The sequence below is a fragment of the Rhinopithecus bieti genome, unplaced genomic scaffold (genome assembly GCF_001698545.2).
Source record: "Rhinopithecus bieti isolate Rb0 unplaced genomic scaffold, ASM169854v2 scaffold_11288, whole genome shotgun sequence".
Taxonomy (NCBI): Eukaryota; Metazoa; Chordata; class Mammalia; order Primates; family Cercopithecidae; genus Rhinopithecus; species Rhinopithecus bieti.
The window spans coordinates 435,185-450,738 of record NW_016806818.1 but is presented as its reverse complement, the minus strand read 5'-3'; the positions used below and the strand labels follow the sequence as shown (position 1 = coordinate 450,738).

The 15,554-nt window shown below is 46.8% G+C and overlaps 1 long non-coding RNA gene across 1 annotated transcript; it reads right to left on the bottom strand.

Moving 5' to 3' along the window:
• Positions 1–3,767: 3,767 nt before the first annotated feature.
• On the bottom strand, positions 3,768–14,492 carry LOC108533204 (uncharacterized). Its single transcript, XR_001886687.1, has 3 exons — positions 14,402–14,492; positions 11,022–11,228; positions 3,768–3,856 (listed from the first exon to the last, which is right to left on the bottom strand). It is a non-coding gene; the product is annotated as an uncharacterized LOC108533204 (long non-coding RNA).
• Between the last annotated feature and the right edge of the window lie 1,062 nt (positions 14,493–15,554).

The following is a 15,554-nucleotide window of genomic DNA, read 5'->3' as shown; positions in this document are numbered from 1 at the left end:
AATGGAACCCAGAGCAACGAATAACACTGGAGTAAAGAGCTTTATTTGAATAGGGAACTATCCAACAGTGAAATCAACTGCCTTGAAAAGTCAGGAGTGGTGAGCAAGGCCTGTGCGACAGGTAGGGGAGCCAGCCAGACTGCCCTGCAGCTCAGACGGGCACTGAGCCTGTGAAAAATGGGGATGCAGGGTCGGGGCCGGTGCGCTCGTAAGCCTGTCAATCCCAGCCTACTTTCGGAGGCGTGAGACGTGGTGATATCGACGATGCTCAGAAGATCAGACCATCCTGGCATAACATGCCGTGGAAACCCAAAATGTCTCTACTAAAAAAAATTACAAAAAACTAGCCGGGCGAGGTGCAGGGTGGCGCGCCTGTAGCCACCTACCGGAGGCTGAGGCAGTGGGAAAATGGCGCTAAACCGGGAGCGCGCGAGCTTGCCAGTAGCTGAAGGATCCGGCCCTGCCCATCCAGCCCTGCGCGACAGAGACAAAGACTCTCGTCTCAAAAAAAAAAAAAGAAGAAAGAAAGAAAGAAAAAAAGAAAAATGGGGATGCAGACCGGGCGCCGTGGCTCACGCCTGTAATCCCAACACTTTGGGAGGCCAAGGCAGGCAGATTACGAGGTCAGGAGTTCAAGACCAACCTGGCCAACATGGTGAAACCCTGTCTCTACTAAAAATACAAAAATTAGCTGGGCGTGTCAGTGCATGCCTGTAATCCCACCTACTCAGGAGGCTGAGGCAGAAGAATCGCTTGAACCCAGGAGGCAGAGGTTGCAGTGAGCCAAGATCCCACCACTGCACTCTAGCCTAGGAGACAGAGCAAGACTCCGTTTCAAAAAAAAAAAAAGAAAAGACGATAACACATTCATCTGTACGATGGGATTCCTACTACAGGTACGACTAATAGTACGTCATGATTGTGTGAAGAGAATTAAATGCAATGAGGCAGAGAAAGTGCTGCCTGAGACGAAATACGCTCCTTTTGTCAACACATCTTAGTGTCCCATTGCTAGAAATCTTCAAATCAGAGGCCGGCTGATAATTCTGAAGAAGAATGACAACATTCAGCAGGAGTTTGGACTACACCAGTGGTTCATAACCTTGGCTGCACATTAGAGTCATCTGGCTGCTTTAACATTTTTCTCTACTCAGGTCAGACCTCTGTCTAATCAAATCAGAGTCTCCCGGTGGCAAGGTGAAATCTTGGAACCATGTGTCATGAAGTGGTTAAAGGTATGAGGTCACAGCTGGGATTGGGCAGTGTTCGTATTTTATCCCATCTTTCCATGGGATTCTGACGTGCAGCCAAATGTACCAACTCTGGACTACAAGAAGCCCAAGGTCCCTCTCAGCTCTGTGCTTCTATAATTCTGTATCTGGATTCCATGGAGCCCTTCACTGGTACTCCTGCTTTCTCAGGGGCATCTTATAGAGGCAATGGACTTTATCCAGTTCCCTGGCTCTCCATTTGTGAATTGCAAGTTCAAGGCATCCAGCCTCTCTGCAATGTGTCCTCCACTATAAGACAGGAACAGTAATGCTGACTGCCTACAATAATGATGAGGAGTGAATAGAAGAATTCATGTGAAGTGCTTTGCATGTCTTCCACACAGAGGGAGTTAATAAATACGTGCTACTGTTATTAATGCAGGTATTAAAGGGCAGACTCTCCATAAGTGGCCTGTTTAAAGAGCACCTAAACTAGTGCAATTCATAAAGAAATTTAATATAAATATAGTATCATAACAATTCAAAAAACTTTTTACAATGCACAAACATGTTAGCTTAGTTTTCAAAACTTTTGTAAGAAACAATACATGTGGTCATTTTTAAAAGACTGTGGAAGTTTCGTGGTGTTTTCTGTAATTATTAACCAGGTTCAACTTTGCTATGTAATTAGAATGACTCTTCTTGGGTTATTTGAAATTCCAAAAGAATATTTTGAAAACTGACAAGGCAACTTTCAAATCTAAGAAACTTCACACATCCAATCCACAAATGTTAAAAGAATGGTATTAAGATAAGAACAATACCAAAAGCGCTGTTAATGAAAGAAAAAATTTAAAATTAAAAACTTTCCACCTATGAAAGACACTAATATAGGATGAAAAGACAAACCATAGATTGAAAGAAAATGTTTACAAGTCATGTATCTTTTTTTTTTTTTATATGGAGTCTCGCTCTGTCACCCGGACTGGATCTCAGCTCACTGCAACCTCCACCTCCCAGGTTCAAGCAATTCTCCTGGCTCAGCCTCCTGAGTAGCTGGGATTAAAGGTGTGTACCACCATGCCTGGATAATTTTTGTACTTTTAGTAAAAACGGTGTTTCACCATGTTGGCCAAGCTGGTCTTGAACTCCTCACCTCAAGCAATCTGCCCACCTCAGCCTCCCAAAGTGCTGGAATTACATGCGTGAGCCACCTCACGTGGCCCACAAATCATATATCTGATAAGAAACATATCCAGAGTTTATAAAGAACTCTTAAAACTCAACAATAAAAAATAACACTAAAAAGAGGGGCAAATTTCAACAATGATGTATAGATGGTAAACAGCATGTAGACCTCAATTATAAAAATGCAAATTAATATTTTAATGAGTTACTACTATATACCTAATGAAAGGTGAATATCTTAGAACCAGATAATACTAAATGTTATCTAGAAGGCAAGACAAAAATAATTCCTATTCACTGCTGGTGGGAAAGCAAAATGTCTTCCAATGTGGAAGATAGTTTGGCAGTTTCTTATACACAGACATACCATAAAACCCAGCAATCCACTCGTAGGTGTTTACCCAAGCATATTAAAGAGGCACGTTCACGAGAAACCCTGTACACAAATGTTTATAGAAGCATTCTTCATAACTGCCAAGGCTAGAAGCAACCAATATTGGATAAACAGCCTTGCTACTTTCATATAATGGAATATTATTCAGCAATACAAAGAAATAAAGTCACAGAAAGACACAGAGAAAGTGTAAATGCATACTGCTAAGTAACAGAGGCCAGTCAGAAAAGGTCCCATACCAATAACTGCAATTATAGGATGTTCTGAAAATGGCAAAACTACAGAGACACTAAAAGGATCAAAGGGTACCAGAAATTTTGGGGAAGTGGGGAAAGTTTAATAGGTGGAGCATAGGGGTTTTAAGAGTTTAAACTAATCTATGTGATCCTATAATTGTGGATACAGAGTGCTATTTGTCAAAACGCATAGAACTTTATGGCACATAGAATGAATCTTAATGGATGCTAATTTAAAACTAAAATTGTTCAGGAGGTCGAGGTACCCCAGGATGGAATGCAGTATGTGACAAAAGAATCTAGCTGTATTAACAAACAACCTCTGCAAAGGGATTAGGGTGGAAAAGTGCTGGCCTAAGCAACTCTAGGAATGAGCAGGGTCTATAGGACTACAGACAAAAGAACTGTCCGTAAGCACTCTACTTTAGTTGATAAAGCTATTTCCCATGGGGTACCAGTTAACAATTCTGATACTGTTATAGATGAACACTGGAAATGAACAGCTAATGGACAGCAGACGGTGGGAGCCTGCTTCCTGCTTCTTACTGTTGAAGGGGGAGGTTAGAGATAAGTGAAAGGAAGAAGCTAGAATTCCTCAGGCGGTAATGGATGAGAGACATCAGTATGAATTAGACACAGCTAGTTTCATATATAATTATTTACAGATAAGTGTATATACCAGAGTTACTATGCACACACATACCTCCACACTCTGTAGGCTGAGAGGACCCAGAAACAAATGCACCCCAGGAGCGCCAGCATGGTTTTCAACACCATTCTCCAGTGAGAAGAACCAGGGCACACTGGAGAAACGGCTGAGTCTAGGCCTGGGATAGAAAATACGTAATATGAGCCAGGAGCATTTTGTAGTGCCAGAAAGTAAGAAAGTGCTAAAAAAAAAAAAAAAGTTTTTTAATTGATGTGGCTATGTGAAAGAGACACAAGAGCCAAATGAAATACCTCCCGTTGGACAAAGCTGGAACAATTCAGGCACCAAAATTAAGTCGTGTTGGACCATAACTCAAAGTATAAAATAAATGTCCATTAGTCCATATTCACATAACTAAATAAATGCCTGAATAAATAAATAAATAAGTAGTTGGGAAGAAGAGACACATCTCCTGTGCAGAAGAATTCCAAATAATTTATGTAGACATTTCACCCTGAAGGGGGTGAGCCTAACTCCCCACTCTTTAAGTGTGGGCGTGCAGTCACCTCCTTTCAAGGAACACAGGATGGGAGGGGGTGGCTTCACAGAGGAGACACCTGAGCACCACAACTACAGCCAGGTGACCAAGGTTCACATCAGCAGTGATGAGTCGTGTTCATAATACGTAACCTTGATATGACGTGATGGAAATGGCGGTTTATCTCTGTGCAGAAAACCCACAACACCAGTCTAATCATGAGAAAAACATTTGACAAATTCCAACAGCTGGACATTCTACAAAATACCTGACCAGCATTCCTCAAAGTTGCTAAGCTCATCAAAAACAAGCTAAGTCTGAGAAATTGTCACTGCCATGAGGGGCTGTCAACTAAATGTAATATGGTATCCTAGATGGGATGCTGGGACAGAAATAATGCAAAAAGGTGAAAACAAGAAAACCTGAAATAGGTATTGGCTTTGTGAATGTTTGTATACCCCAGAGATTCATATGCTGAAAGCTAATTCCTGATGTGATGATATTAAGAGATAAAGCCTTTGGGAGGTGACCAGGTCATAAAGGTGCAGCCCTTATGAATGGGATGAGGCCCCAGAGAACTGCCTCACCCCTTTCACTACGGAAGGACACACAGAGAAGATGCCACCTATGAGACAGGAAACAAGACCTCACCAGACACGGATTATGCTGGCACCTTGATCTTGGATTTTCCAGCCTCCGGGACTGTGAGAAATAAATGCCTGCTGTTTTTCCCTTACCTAGTCTATGGTGTTTTGTTATAGCTGCCCAAATGTACTAAGATCATTAATTGTCACATTACTTAATCCCAAATGCACCATACTAATATAAGATGTCAATAACAGAGAAAACTGCATATGGAGTATATGATAACTCTCTGTACAATTTCCGGTTTTTCTGTACATATAAAACTCTTATTCTATTTAAAAGTTAAAACAAAACTGTATATACACTATACTGTAGTTGCTAAATCTGTTTTAACAATTCAGAAAGTACTTTATGTCTATACTAGGATTGAAAAAATAAATTAACAAATGGCAGACAATAGGGGTCTGGTTTCTCATTGTCATAACACCAGTTACTTAAAAAAAGCAAGAGAGGAAATCTAGAATTAACCCTGGACTACTGGATTAGAGTCAGAGATATCAGTATAAACTTAACACTTAGTTTATCATCATATAGAGAGAGATATACATGAATACAGAAGTAATTATAAATACATGTGTACACATGGGTTAATAGCCACTCATCTATTTCCTAGTTCTGTCTGTTGGGGAAGGCCTAGACAGAATGACACCCTAGTAGCAATGAGTACAACTATGGCCAAATCTTGGTTTCTACATAACATCCTCCAATAAAAGAAATAAGGGCTCCTTGGAGAAATGGCTGATCCTAGGCCTAGGGCAGGGGATACACAAGATGACTTTCAGTATCTTATAATGCCAGAAATCAAGGAAGTGCTCACAAAACAAACAAATGAAGGCATGCCAAATGGACCAGGAACCAACCTGAGAGTGCTGCCCGTGGACAAAGCTGGAAGAATCCGAACATCAAAACACAAAATATAGCATTGGATTATAGCTTAAGGACTAAAATAAATATCCATGAGTCCACACTGATTGAAATAAATCATTGAGTAAATAAATAAATGGGAAAGAAGAAACAAATTGCCCTTCCAGAAGCATTCCAAATAATCTGTGCAGATTCCCACCCAGAAGCGGGGCTCAGTTCCCCTCCCTCAGTGTGAGTGGGACCAGGTGACTCACTTCCAAAGAACAGGGTGTGGGAAGGGAAAGGCGGTGACTTTGCGGTGAGGATTCGTGGCAGCCAGCACCTTAGCCAAGTGATCAAGGTTAACATCAGTGATGTCATATTCACACCATGTACCCCTGATAGGAGCAGGGCACATTCCCTCTGTGGTATTCTTTCCACAAACCTGTAACCTCAGTCTAATCACAAGAAAACATCAGACAAACCCAAGCTGAGGAACACTCTACCGGTTCATATGACCACTACTCTTCAAAACTGCCAAGGCCATGAAAAAAACAAAGAAAGCCTGAGCGACTGTCTCAGAGGGAACTCCAGAGACACAACTCACTGTCACGTGGCATCTGCAGTGGGATCCTTGGACAGAAGAAGGCATCAGTGGAAAAGCCTGTGAAATTTGAATAAAGTCTGCAGCTTGGTTACCAGTAATCTACCAATGTTAATCTCTTAATTTTGACAAATATAGCACAGTTATGTAAGATATTAATACATGAGACAATGGGGTGAAGGGTAAACAGCAACTTCTTGTACTTGTAGCTTATCTAAAAATCCAAGTTAGGTCACATTTGTAATCCCAGCACTTTGGGAGGCCAAGGTGGGAGGATCACCTGAGGTCAGGAGTTCAAGACCAGCCTGACCAACATGGTGAAACCCCACCTCTACTAAAAATACAAAAATTATCCAGGCATAGTGGTGGGTGCCTATAATCCCAGCTACTCAGAAGGCTGAGGAGAGAGAATCGCTTGAACCCAGAAGGCAGAGTTTGCAGTAAGCTGATATCACACCATTGCACTCCAGCCTGGGTGACAGAGGGAGACTCCGTCTCAAAAAACAAACAAACAAACAAAAAACAAAGTTACTCCAAAATAAAAACTTCATTAAAATAAAAATCAAACATTATTTTACTCTCTTCTTTTACAAGGTTACAGTGTAATTTGTCAAGACTATGAAGCCGCAACATGATCTTATTTTTGTGGTACATATACTCTTAATAATTGCGATATGTATCCTAAGTATCCATCGTATTAGACAGGACGCGTGTGTCCATCAGGAAGTGCTTGGAGGCACAGTGGCCCTCAAGCCTGGAGTCATCCTTGGCCCGCAGTGAGGCTCAGGCCTGTGCCGCAGGTACTCACTGAATGAACTGAAAACTGCTCTGGGGGCATTGGTTTGGGGGCAGCTGAACTGGGAGATCCTTGTGGAATAGAGGTTGCTTCCCAAAGATCCCAGAAAAATAGTACACTGGACCTAGGTCAGAATGATCCAGGGGCTCCTGGAGCCTTTTCCAACATAACAGACTTCCTAGACAGCAGCTGAGGTGTGTGGCAAGAAGCGGCATACCAGGACGACCCTGGGCCCCTCCACCCCATCCCTGCCTGTGCACCCCAGGCCCTGGAAGCCGGGGTGGGCTCCTGAGCTTGGCAGCCCAGGCAGTGGCCAGGCCCTTGGGAGCCCCTGGGCTTCCCAAGGCAGGAGAGGACAAACAGGCCACCATCTCTTATAACTTCACCTCTTCACTCCTTAGAAGTTGGAATGTGTCACACCAGACAACATCTTAGAGTCAATGGTATTGCTGTAAATTACATTCCAGAAAGATGATTAATAAAGCTGACTAAAGTCTGGCCAGGCACGGTGGCTCACGCCTGTAATCCCAGCACTTTGTGAGGCCACGGCGGGTGGATCATGAGGTCAGGAGATCAAGACCATCCTGGCTAACATGGAGAAACCCCGTCTCAAATGAAAATACAAAAAACTAGCCAGGTGTGGTGGCGGGTTCCTGTAGTCCCAGCTACTCAGGAGGCTGAGGCAGGAGAATGGCGTGAACCCAGGAGGCAGAGGTTGCAGTGAGCCGAGATAGCACGGCTGTACTCCTGCCTGGGCAAAAGAGTGAGACTGTGTCTCAAAAAATAAAATTAAATTAAATTAAAAATAAATAAAGTTGACTAAAGTCTGTGGGAAGGGGGAAGAGCAACGCACACATCCTAGTGACTGTCCGGGACCGGGAGAAGAGAATCAGCAGCGCCTGCTGTGGGATCCAGAGGCTGGGAGTGAGGAGGACGAGAACTCCAGCCAGTCAGCATGCACAGGGGCAAACTGGGCAGCTGCCCTGAGCCTGGGTCTGTGCCGCCCTCTTTGTCTTTCCTTCGCCCCTTATGGTGTCACAGGTCTTCACACACAGACACCAATGCCCTCTGGACATGACCTGCAATTCCAAAGCCCCCATGACCCCTCAGCAAAGCCCCTTTTTCCTCAGATACCCGACAGCCCGGCTTATTGTAGCCACTGACTCTCCTCCTTATCTATCTCTCTCTCTCTCTCTCTCTCACACACACACACACTCGCAGACACACACCTCTCACACTCACATGCTCACACACTCACTTGCAAAAGAGCACACACAAAAACACGCTCATTTGCACACACCTCACACACATGCTTACACACAAACAGGCACTACATACACCACACACTTTCAGTCACTTGCAGACACACCTCTCGTGCTCACACTTGTACAACCTATCACACACAGATACATTCACACACTTATACACATTTACACACATCACACATGCTAACACGCTTACTTGCACTTACACACCTCCCACACTCACATGCTCACACACTTGCACACATCTCAGACACACACTACACACACCACACTCACAGTCACTTGAACATGCTCACACACTTGCATACACCATTCTCATACACTCAGCCAATTCACACACATCACACTCACACATTCATACACTCTTACATACATAATCATACACCACACACATAAACACATCCTTATACGCACAGACACATGCATGTTCACACACACCACATGCTCACAGTCTCACACTCATACATGTGTTCACATGCACAATGCTCACACACATACGTGTTCACACATGAATACACACACACACATCTACACACACGAATACCCACACTCACAACTCTCACACATACAGTTGGCGCCCAGCTCCCAGCTGAGGTTGTTCTACTGGGCACCAGCACTAGGAGTCTCTGAGGTTTATTGCTGACAAAGCTCTGAAATAAAATCCCTGGCCCCGAAAGGATGCTGGGGACACCAGAGTTTTCCTAGGCTCTTTGAATCAGGTCCTCTCTGCTCTGAGGGGAGGGAGAGAGAGGGTCTGGCTGGAGGTGGGAGGCCAGCACTGCCCAGTCTCCCATCCTTCCCACCCCCCACCCCCACCCCAGCACTCCACAGAGGCGCCTTTGGAGAGGCCCACAGACCCCTGTCCTGAGAACTGGCCCTGGGACGTGTGGGCTGTGGGTCCCTCAGCCAAGGGAAATGGGGTCCCCTGAGCTAGTTCTTTAGCAGCCTTGGGGCTCCGAGCTGTGCCGGTCCCCTAGGAGACAACTGCTATGGTAGTGCCCCATCCAGCCTGCAGCGAGTCCGCGGGGTCATGGGCCTCAGGGGGCGTTCATCAAAGCTAAGCTCTCCACAAAGATGCAGTGAGCATTTGCTGCAAGCCAGGTGCCACCCCAGGGCCTGGGTGTGTACTAACTCCCCTCAGCTAATACGCACAGATGTGAGATGGGGAAAAGGACAGGAAGGCATCAAAGACCGCCCAGAGCCGTGCCTGACACTGACAGCCACCGAACAGGGCTGGAAAGCCCAGAGCAGGTGCTGCCTTCAGGGTACAGCTCAGAGAGCCCTCTGCAGTGGCTGGCTTTAGGGTGCTGAAGGACCCAGGCATGGGGAGCGAAGGCAGGGGCGTCCTGGGCCGGGAAAGCGGCCAGGCCCATGAAGGGACCAGCTTGTGCTCCAGGAAGAGGAAGACTAGTTATGGTCAGGCAGGCAGACACCAGCAGATCAGAGCTTGATACACCAGGACAGGGCAGAAGGACCACGCTGATATTATCAGGACGCTGGAGGTTCCTGTGCAGCAGGGCGGTCATCTGATGACAACTTCAAAAGATCCTCCAGGCAGCTGCGTGGGGACTCGGTAGTGGAAGGCCAGGGGCACAGGGAAGCCACGTGGGGGCCTGTTGCTGGCCTGGGCTGGACAGGATGAGGGGGCTGAAGGCAGCGGGGCTGGGAGGAGGATGCCCGGGTGCACTTGGAGGGAGAGGAAGTGGGGCTCGTCAGCAGGCTGGGTGTGTGGGAGTGGGGACGGAAGGAATCGCGGAAGCCCCATTGTTTTCACTCAAGTGAACTGAGTGGGTGGTGGTCTCATTTCCTGAAATGAGAATTCTAGGGGTGGGGGAAAGGAGAGGGGATGGTGATAAAAACTTAGCTTGTATCCATGTTAACTTTGAAATTCCCATTGGATACCCCAGTGGCATGGCAAGAAGACAGGTGGAATTGTTGGGGGGTTGGGAAGAGTGGGCTCTGAGTCCGGCCAAGGATGGACAAAATGATTGAAAAGTCCTTGGTATACAAATGGAATTTCAAACCAGACCCTGGATGAGATCTCCTGGGTGCAAGCTTCATGTGGAGGATATAGGGGCCTAGGCCGAGCTTGGTGTGCAGGGTGAGAGGACAAAATGAGGCTGGGAGAGAGAGTGGTAAGACGGGGGCAACACTCAGAGGGCGATGAGGTGAGACACAAGCACAGAGACTTCCCAGAGCCCAGCTCAGCATAGAGTAGGGTGCACCCAGGGCTTACCACGGCCCAGGCCACCTGCGCCAGAGGACCCTGATCCAAGTCCCTCCAGTCACACTATTCCCTTCCCAGGTTTTTTCATCAAACCAAGAAATCTCTCCACATGCAAGGCGAGACTGCATTTTCTTTGGAAACGTCTTCCCTGCTGTTGCACTGACTAATGCAACTCGCCGGGCTACAGCTCTGCGTGACTTTCTCGCCAAAATACAGACTAGTGCTCCAATTGCCCAGGAGGTGTGCCATGTATTCTGACAAAGCTTCCATCTGCCTGTCCCCATCCTCTATCCCCTCCGGTGGGTCATCACCTTACAGCATTGCTCTCCATGAAGTCTGTGGAAGCCCCCAAGGAAGGACCTTCTCCCCTTCTGAAGGCACATTTGCATCACAGCAAGTCATGAACATTAGCTCATTCAACTCACCAACTTTAATGAGCTCAACACGCAGCAGGGGTGCAACATTTTTGGAGAGTGAATTGACTTAAACTGTCAGCTTCCAGCCTGCATGACATCACCAGTTCTTAGCAGAGGAGCCCATGGCTCTAAGGCTTCCCAGGATGCTCTTTAGGATGCCTCTGAGGCCCTGAAGCTGGGCAGGACACGGTGAATTGATGCTCATAGATGCATTTTCTGCAAAGAGAGTGCAGAGTTTTATTGGAATTATCAGTGATAGATGAGCTTTTTTTTCTTCTGTTGCATTATAGTTATTGGATTCTAATCTTATTCAACTCTGAACAACTCCAGGGTAAGGGCTGTTGCCTTCACCTCCTGTAGCTGATTTGAACAGACACATGGCACATTTCTCCTAGAATCTGGCTCCCCCCAAGTCCTTCTTCCTAGTGCTGAGTTCTGGATTCCTGCGTGGCTTTGGTCTGGGGTCCCTGTGTCCCTATTCCTCCAGCCCACACTCCAAGTGATGCAAACACTTCACTGGGAACTCACTCCAAATAGCCACCTCAAGCCTTCCCCTGTCCTGGAGGTTTGGAGCCCAAGAAGTCTGCATCCTAGGTACCAAGGTGGGTCTGCAAAAACAGGAGGCCCCCAAAATGACGTTCCTAACACAACCCTATTCAAAATTGCTGGGGCTTTTAAACTGTTTTTTTATACAGCCTGGTGGTACCTGTTGCATCCACAAACATTTGTGGAGCACCTGCCAGATGTCTCCTCTAGACTCCACATGCTGTTGTGAACAAAACAGACAAACATCTCCACCCTAATGGAATTTACCTTTTTTTTTTTTTTGGAGACAGAGTCTCCCTCTGTTGCCCAAGCTGGAGCGCAGTGGCGAGATCTCGGCTGACTGCAAGCTCCACCTCCCGGGTTCACGCCATTCTCCTGCCTCAGCCTCCCAAGTAGCTGGAACTACTGGTGCCCACCACCGTGCCCAGCTAATTTTTTGTATTTTTAGTAGAGGAGGGTTTCACCGTGTTAGCCAGGATGGGCTCGATCTCCTGACCTCGTGATCTGCCCACCTCGGCCTCCCAGAGTGCTGGGATTACAGGCGTGAGCCACCGGGCCCCTCTCGGAATTTACCTTCTAATGGAGCAGACAATAAACACAATTAAGTAAGGAAATATCTATACTATGTTAACTAGTGATAAGTGCCACAGAGAAATTGAAATAGAAAATGACCATGGTAATAAAGAGCATCATCACAAACACTTGAACAGCACATGCCACACACCAGACTAGCCTCAATATTCCCTGTGGCCCAGCACAGTGGCTCACACTTGTAATCCTAACACTTTGGGAGGCTGAGGCAAGAGGATCACTTGAGTCCAGGAGTGCGAAACCAGCCTGGGCAAGAAGGCAAGACCAGGTCTCTACTAAAACTTAAAAATTAGCCAGGCGGCCAGGTGCGGCGGCTCACGCATGGAATCCCAGCACTTTGGGAGGCCGAGGTGGGCGGATCACGAGGTCAGGAGACCGAGACCATCCTGGTTAACATGGTGAAACCCCGTCTCTACTAAAAAATACAAAAAAATTAGCAGGGCATGGTGGCGGGTACCTGTAGTCCCAGCTACTCGGGAGGTTGAGCCAGGAGAATGGCGTGAACCCGGGAGACAAAACTTACAGTGAGCCAAGATCGTGCCACTGCATTCCAGCCTGGGCGACAGAGCGAGACTCCATCTAAAAAAAAAAAAAAAAAAAAAATTAGCCAGGCACGGCAGCCCACACCTATAGGCCCAGCTACGCAGGAGACTGACACAGGAGGAACCCTTGATCCCAGGAGTTCAAAGCAGCCATGAACTATGTGAACTATGATTGTCTCACTACATTTCAGCCCGGGCAACAGAGCCAAAGATAAATAAATAATAAATGTTCTGTGTACATATGCTCATTAAAACCCTCAGGACAACTGTCTGAGGCTGGTATTGCCATGATTCCCATTTAAATATGGTAAGGGGAATACCTTGCCCAAGGTCACACAACCCCAAGTGGTGGCCCAGGGGTGAAGGAAAAGGAAAAGGAGGGATGGAGCAAGGAAGACACTGCAGCCAGGGAAGGCCCCTGGCACGCCGTGTGCTCTGTGGTATGCTGGCTGAACCTGGTCATTGCCGGGAACCTTATGGTTAGCTAGAACCTGGTGCCGGAGGAGCAAGCCACTCACAGGAGCCAAGGGTAGTTTCTTTCTACCTACCCACCCATGATTGCTTTCTCAGAGAGAAAGGAGAAACCAAAGAGAAAGAGCATGCACAGAATTTGAACGCTGTATAAAACCGAGTATTTGTGGAGCAATTGAAGGAAAATAAACGGTGTGGTGAAGTAAACAGTTAAAAAGGCTAGCATATGTTTACCTAGAAGATGTGAAGAATTGTTTCCAGATCAAATGGTTTGGAATGAGAACTTCCACACCTTGAATATAAACTAAGATTTGCCAACTGTGAGAAACATTTAAAATGCTATTTACTTTAAAGGATGAGAAGCCTGAAAACATTTTTTAGGGAAGAAAAGAACTAGAAGGACAATGGGCACATATAAGCCATGGTATTGCACAGGTTCAGCAGAACAATGGGAAAAAAATAAATAAAAAAGATTGGTCTACACGGAGACTTCCACCAGCCCCCTCTCCAAGGCCAAGGAATCTTGTTCAAATAATGTCTGATTGAGAGATAATTATGGGGGAAATGCCAATTCCACATTTCATATCTCTGCACTTTCGTATTGTCAGAGCCCCACGGAGACGGGATACCAAAGGAACAGTCTGACAGAGGAGGGAGGGGAGCCGTGTAGTTCTGGAATGGCGCCAGGCAATGTGGAAGTCATTGAGATTTACCAGCATCATTTCCATAATCGCTTTTGGATGCACAATAGCTGAAGATTGTGCCTGGATTCCCCTTTGCTAGCATTCTGGGGTCACGACATCGGCATAGAAGGTGGCCAGCCTTCGGCTTTTGCAGCCGTTTGTGGAGTCTTTATGGAAGAGCAGCGTGGTCAAGAGACCACGGCTGCGTAACCCCGTCTGCAGTGTGCGAGGCTGTAGTGCTGGCTCTGGACCTGCCCAGTCATGCCTTCTCAGTCAGCTGTTCATCTCATCTGCTACCACAGTAAGAAATGGTTTTCATAAAGCCATTTATGAGTTATGAAAGTCCATTATTTTCCAACTGAGAAGGTAGACATCAAACTGCAGAATCAATGAGACAGTAACAGTTTTGAAATCTCAGTACAAGCAGTGACTGTGTAAGAACTGATCAACTTGGCCCATTTCCCCTTCTCTAGAACACTGAACTACAACGGCAGATAAGTAGACGGTGCCCGTGACCATGGGCCCTTCACCTGCTCCACAGTGAATGAAAGCTCACCCGAGAGCAGGGTTACACCCTGCGGAGGGCTGGGCCAGGTCCACAGTCCTCAAAGATGCCCTGAATTCATCCAGAAGGGCTCAGCCATTTGCCTACGCCAGGCCAATGCTCGAGTCAGTGTGGAGGCGAGGGTTACGCTGGGACCACCGCGTCAGCACATTGTGGACCAATAATAGCGTAATAATAGCGTCTCTCCAACAGGGAAAAGAAATGCCCTGAAGACTGCTGGCCGTGTGTTCAGTGATTCTCACAGAGCACAGAAAATGAAACATCAGAGAAACTGCCCTTAGTCGGGGCTGGCAAATATCTCCCCTACTGGGCGCAGGGCAGACTTCACCTCAAGGTCTTCCTCCACACACATTCCACAGCCCAGCCAGTCCTCCAGGGTGGAACTCAAGATGAATCTATTCACCATCTCTGTTCCCTTGGGAGTGGGGGAGGATATGAAGCTGAGGTCTTAGCATCCGGGCCAAGGCTTTCTCAGCCACGGCTCCTGGCCCCGGGTGAGGGTGGGAGGGAGCAATGTGATGATCAGCACTCCAGTTTCTTGTCCAAGGCTGCCTGTGGCCAATGTGCTGCCTATTTGAGAAGGAAAGGGAAACACATAGGCTTGTCTCAGGTGTTCCTAGAGGATGTGGGATGGCCACCCATGGCTGAAAACTAACTTCGTTCACTAGAGTGTGTGACATCGGGACCTGAGGCCCAACTTACCAAGTGCTATCTACGTGACTTCACCCCTCAGTGTATTCATCTATGAAATGGGGATAATACTAGCGTTGGAGGATAAATAAATTGGTCAACATGTGTAAAGTGCTTAGAAGGTGCCTGCCATGCAGGAAGCAAGCACTGGGCACTAGCCATCGCTGTCATTGCTGCTGTCCTCAATGAGTGCAACCAGTTGCTGGACTGAGGTGGCTGAAAGTGACTGGTAGTAGAGTGGGTGAGAACAGATAAAAGGCCCCATTGCAGGGAGGCCAGAGGCCATGCAGGCTGAACTCCAACAGGAGCAGTGGCTGTAGGGGAGAGGCTCGACCCTGGAGCTAGTCGTGATGTGCAAGTGGGATGGGCTGGGGGCTTCTGTGTGAGAGCATAGGAGGAGAGGGCTGTGTTTCCCAAGCCTGGAAGGGGCTAGAGTAAAAAAAGACCTAGTTGT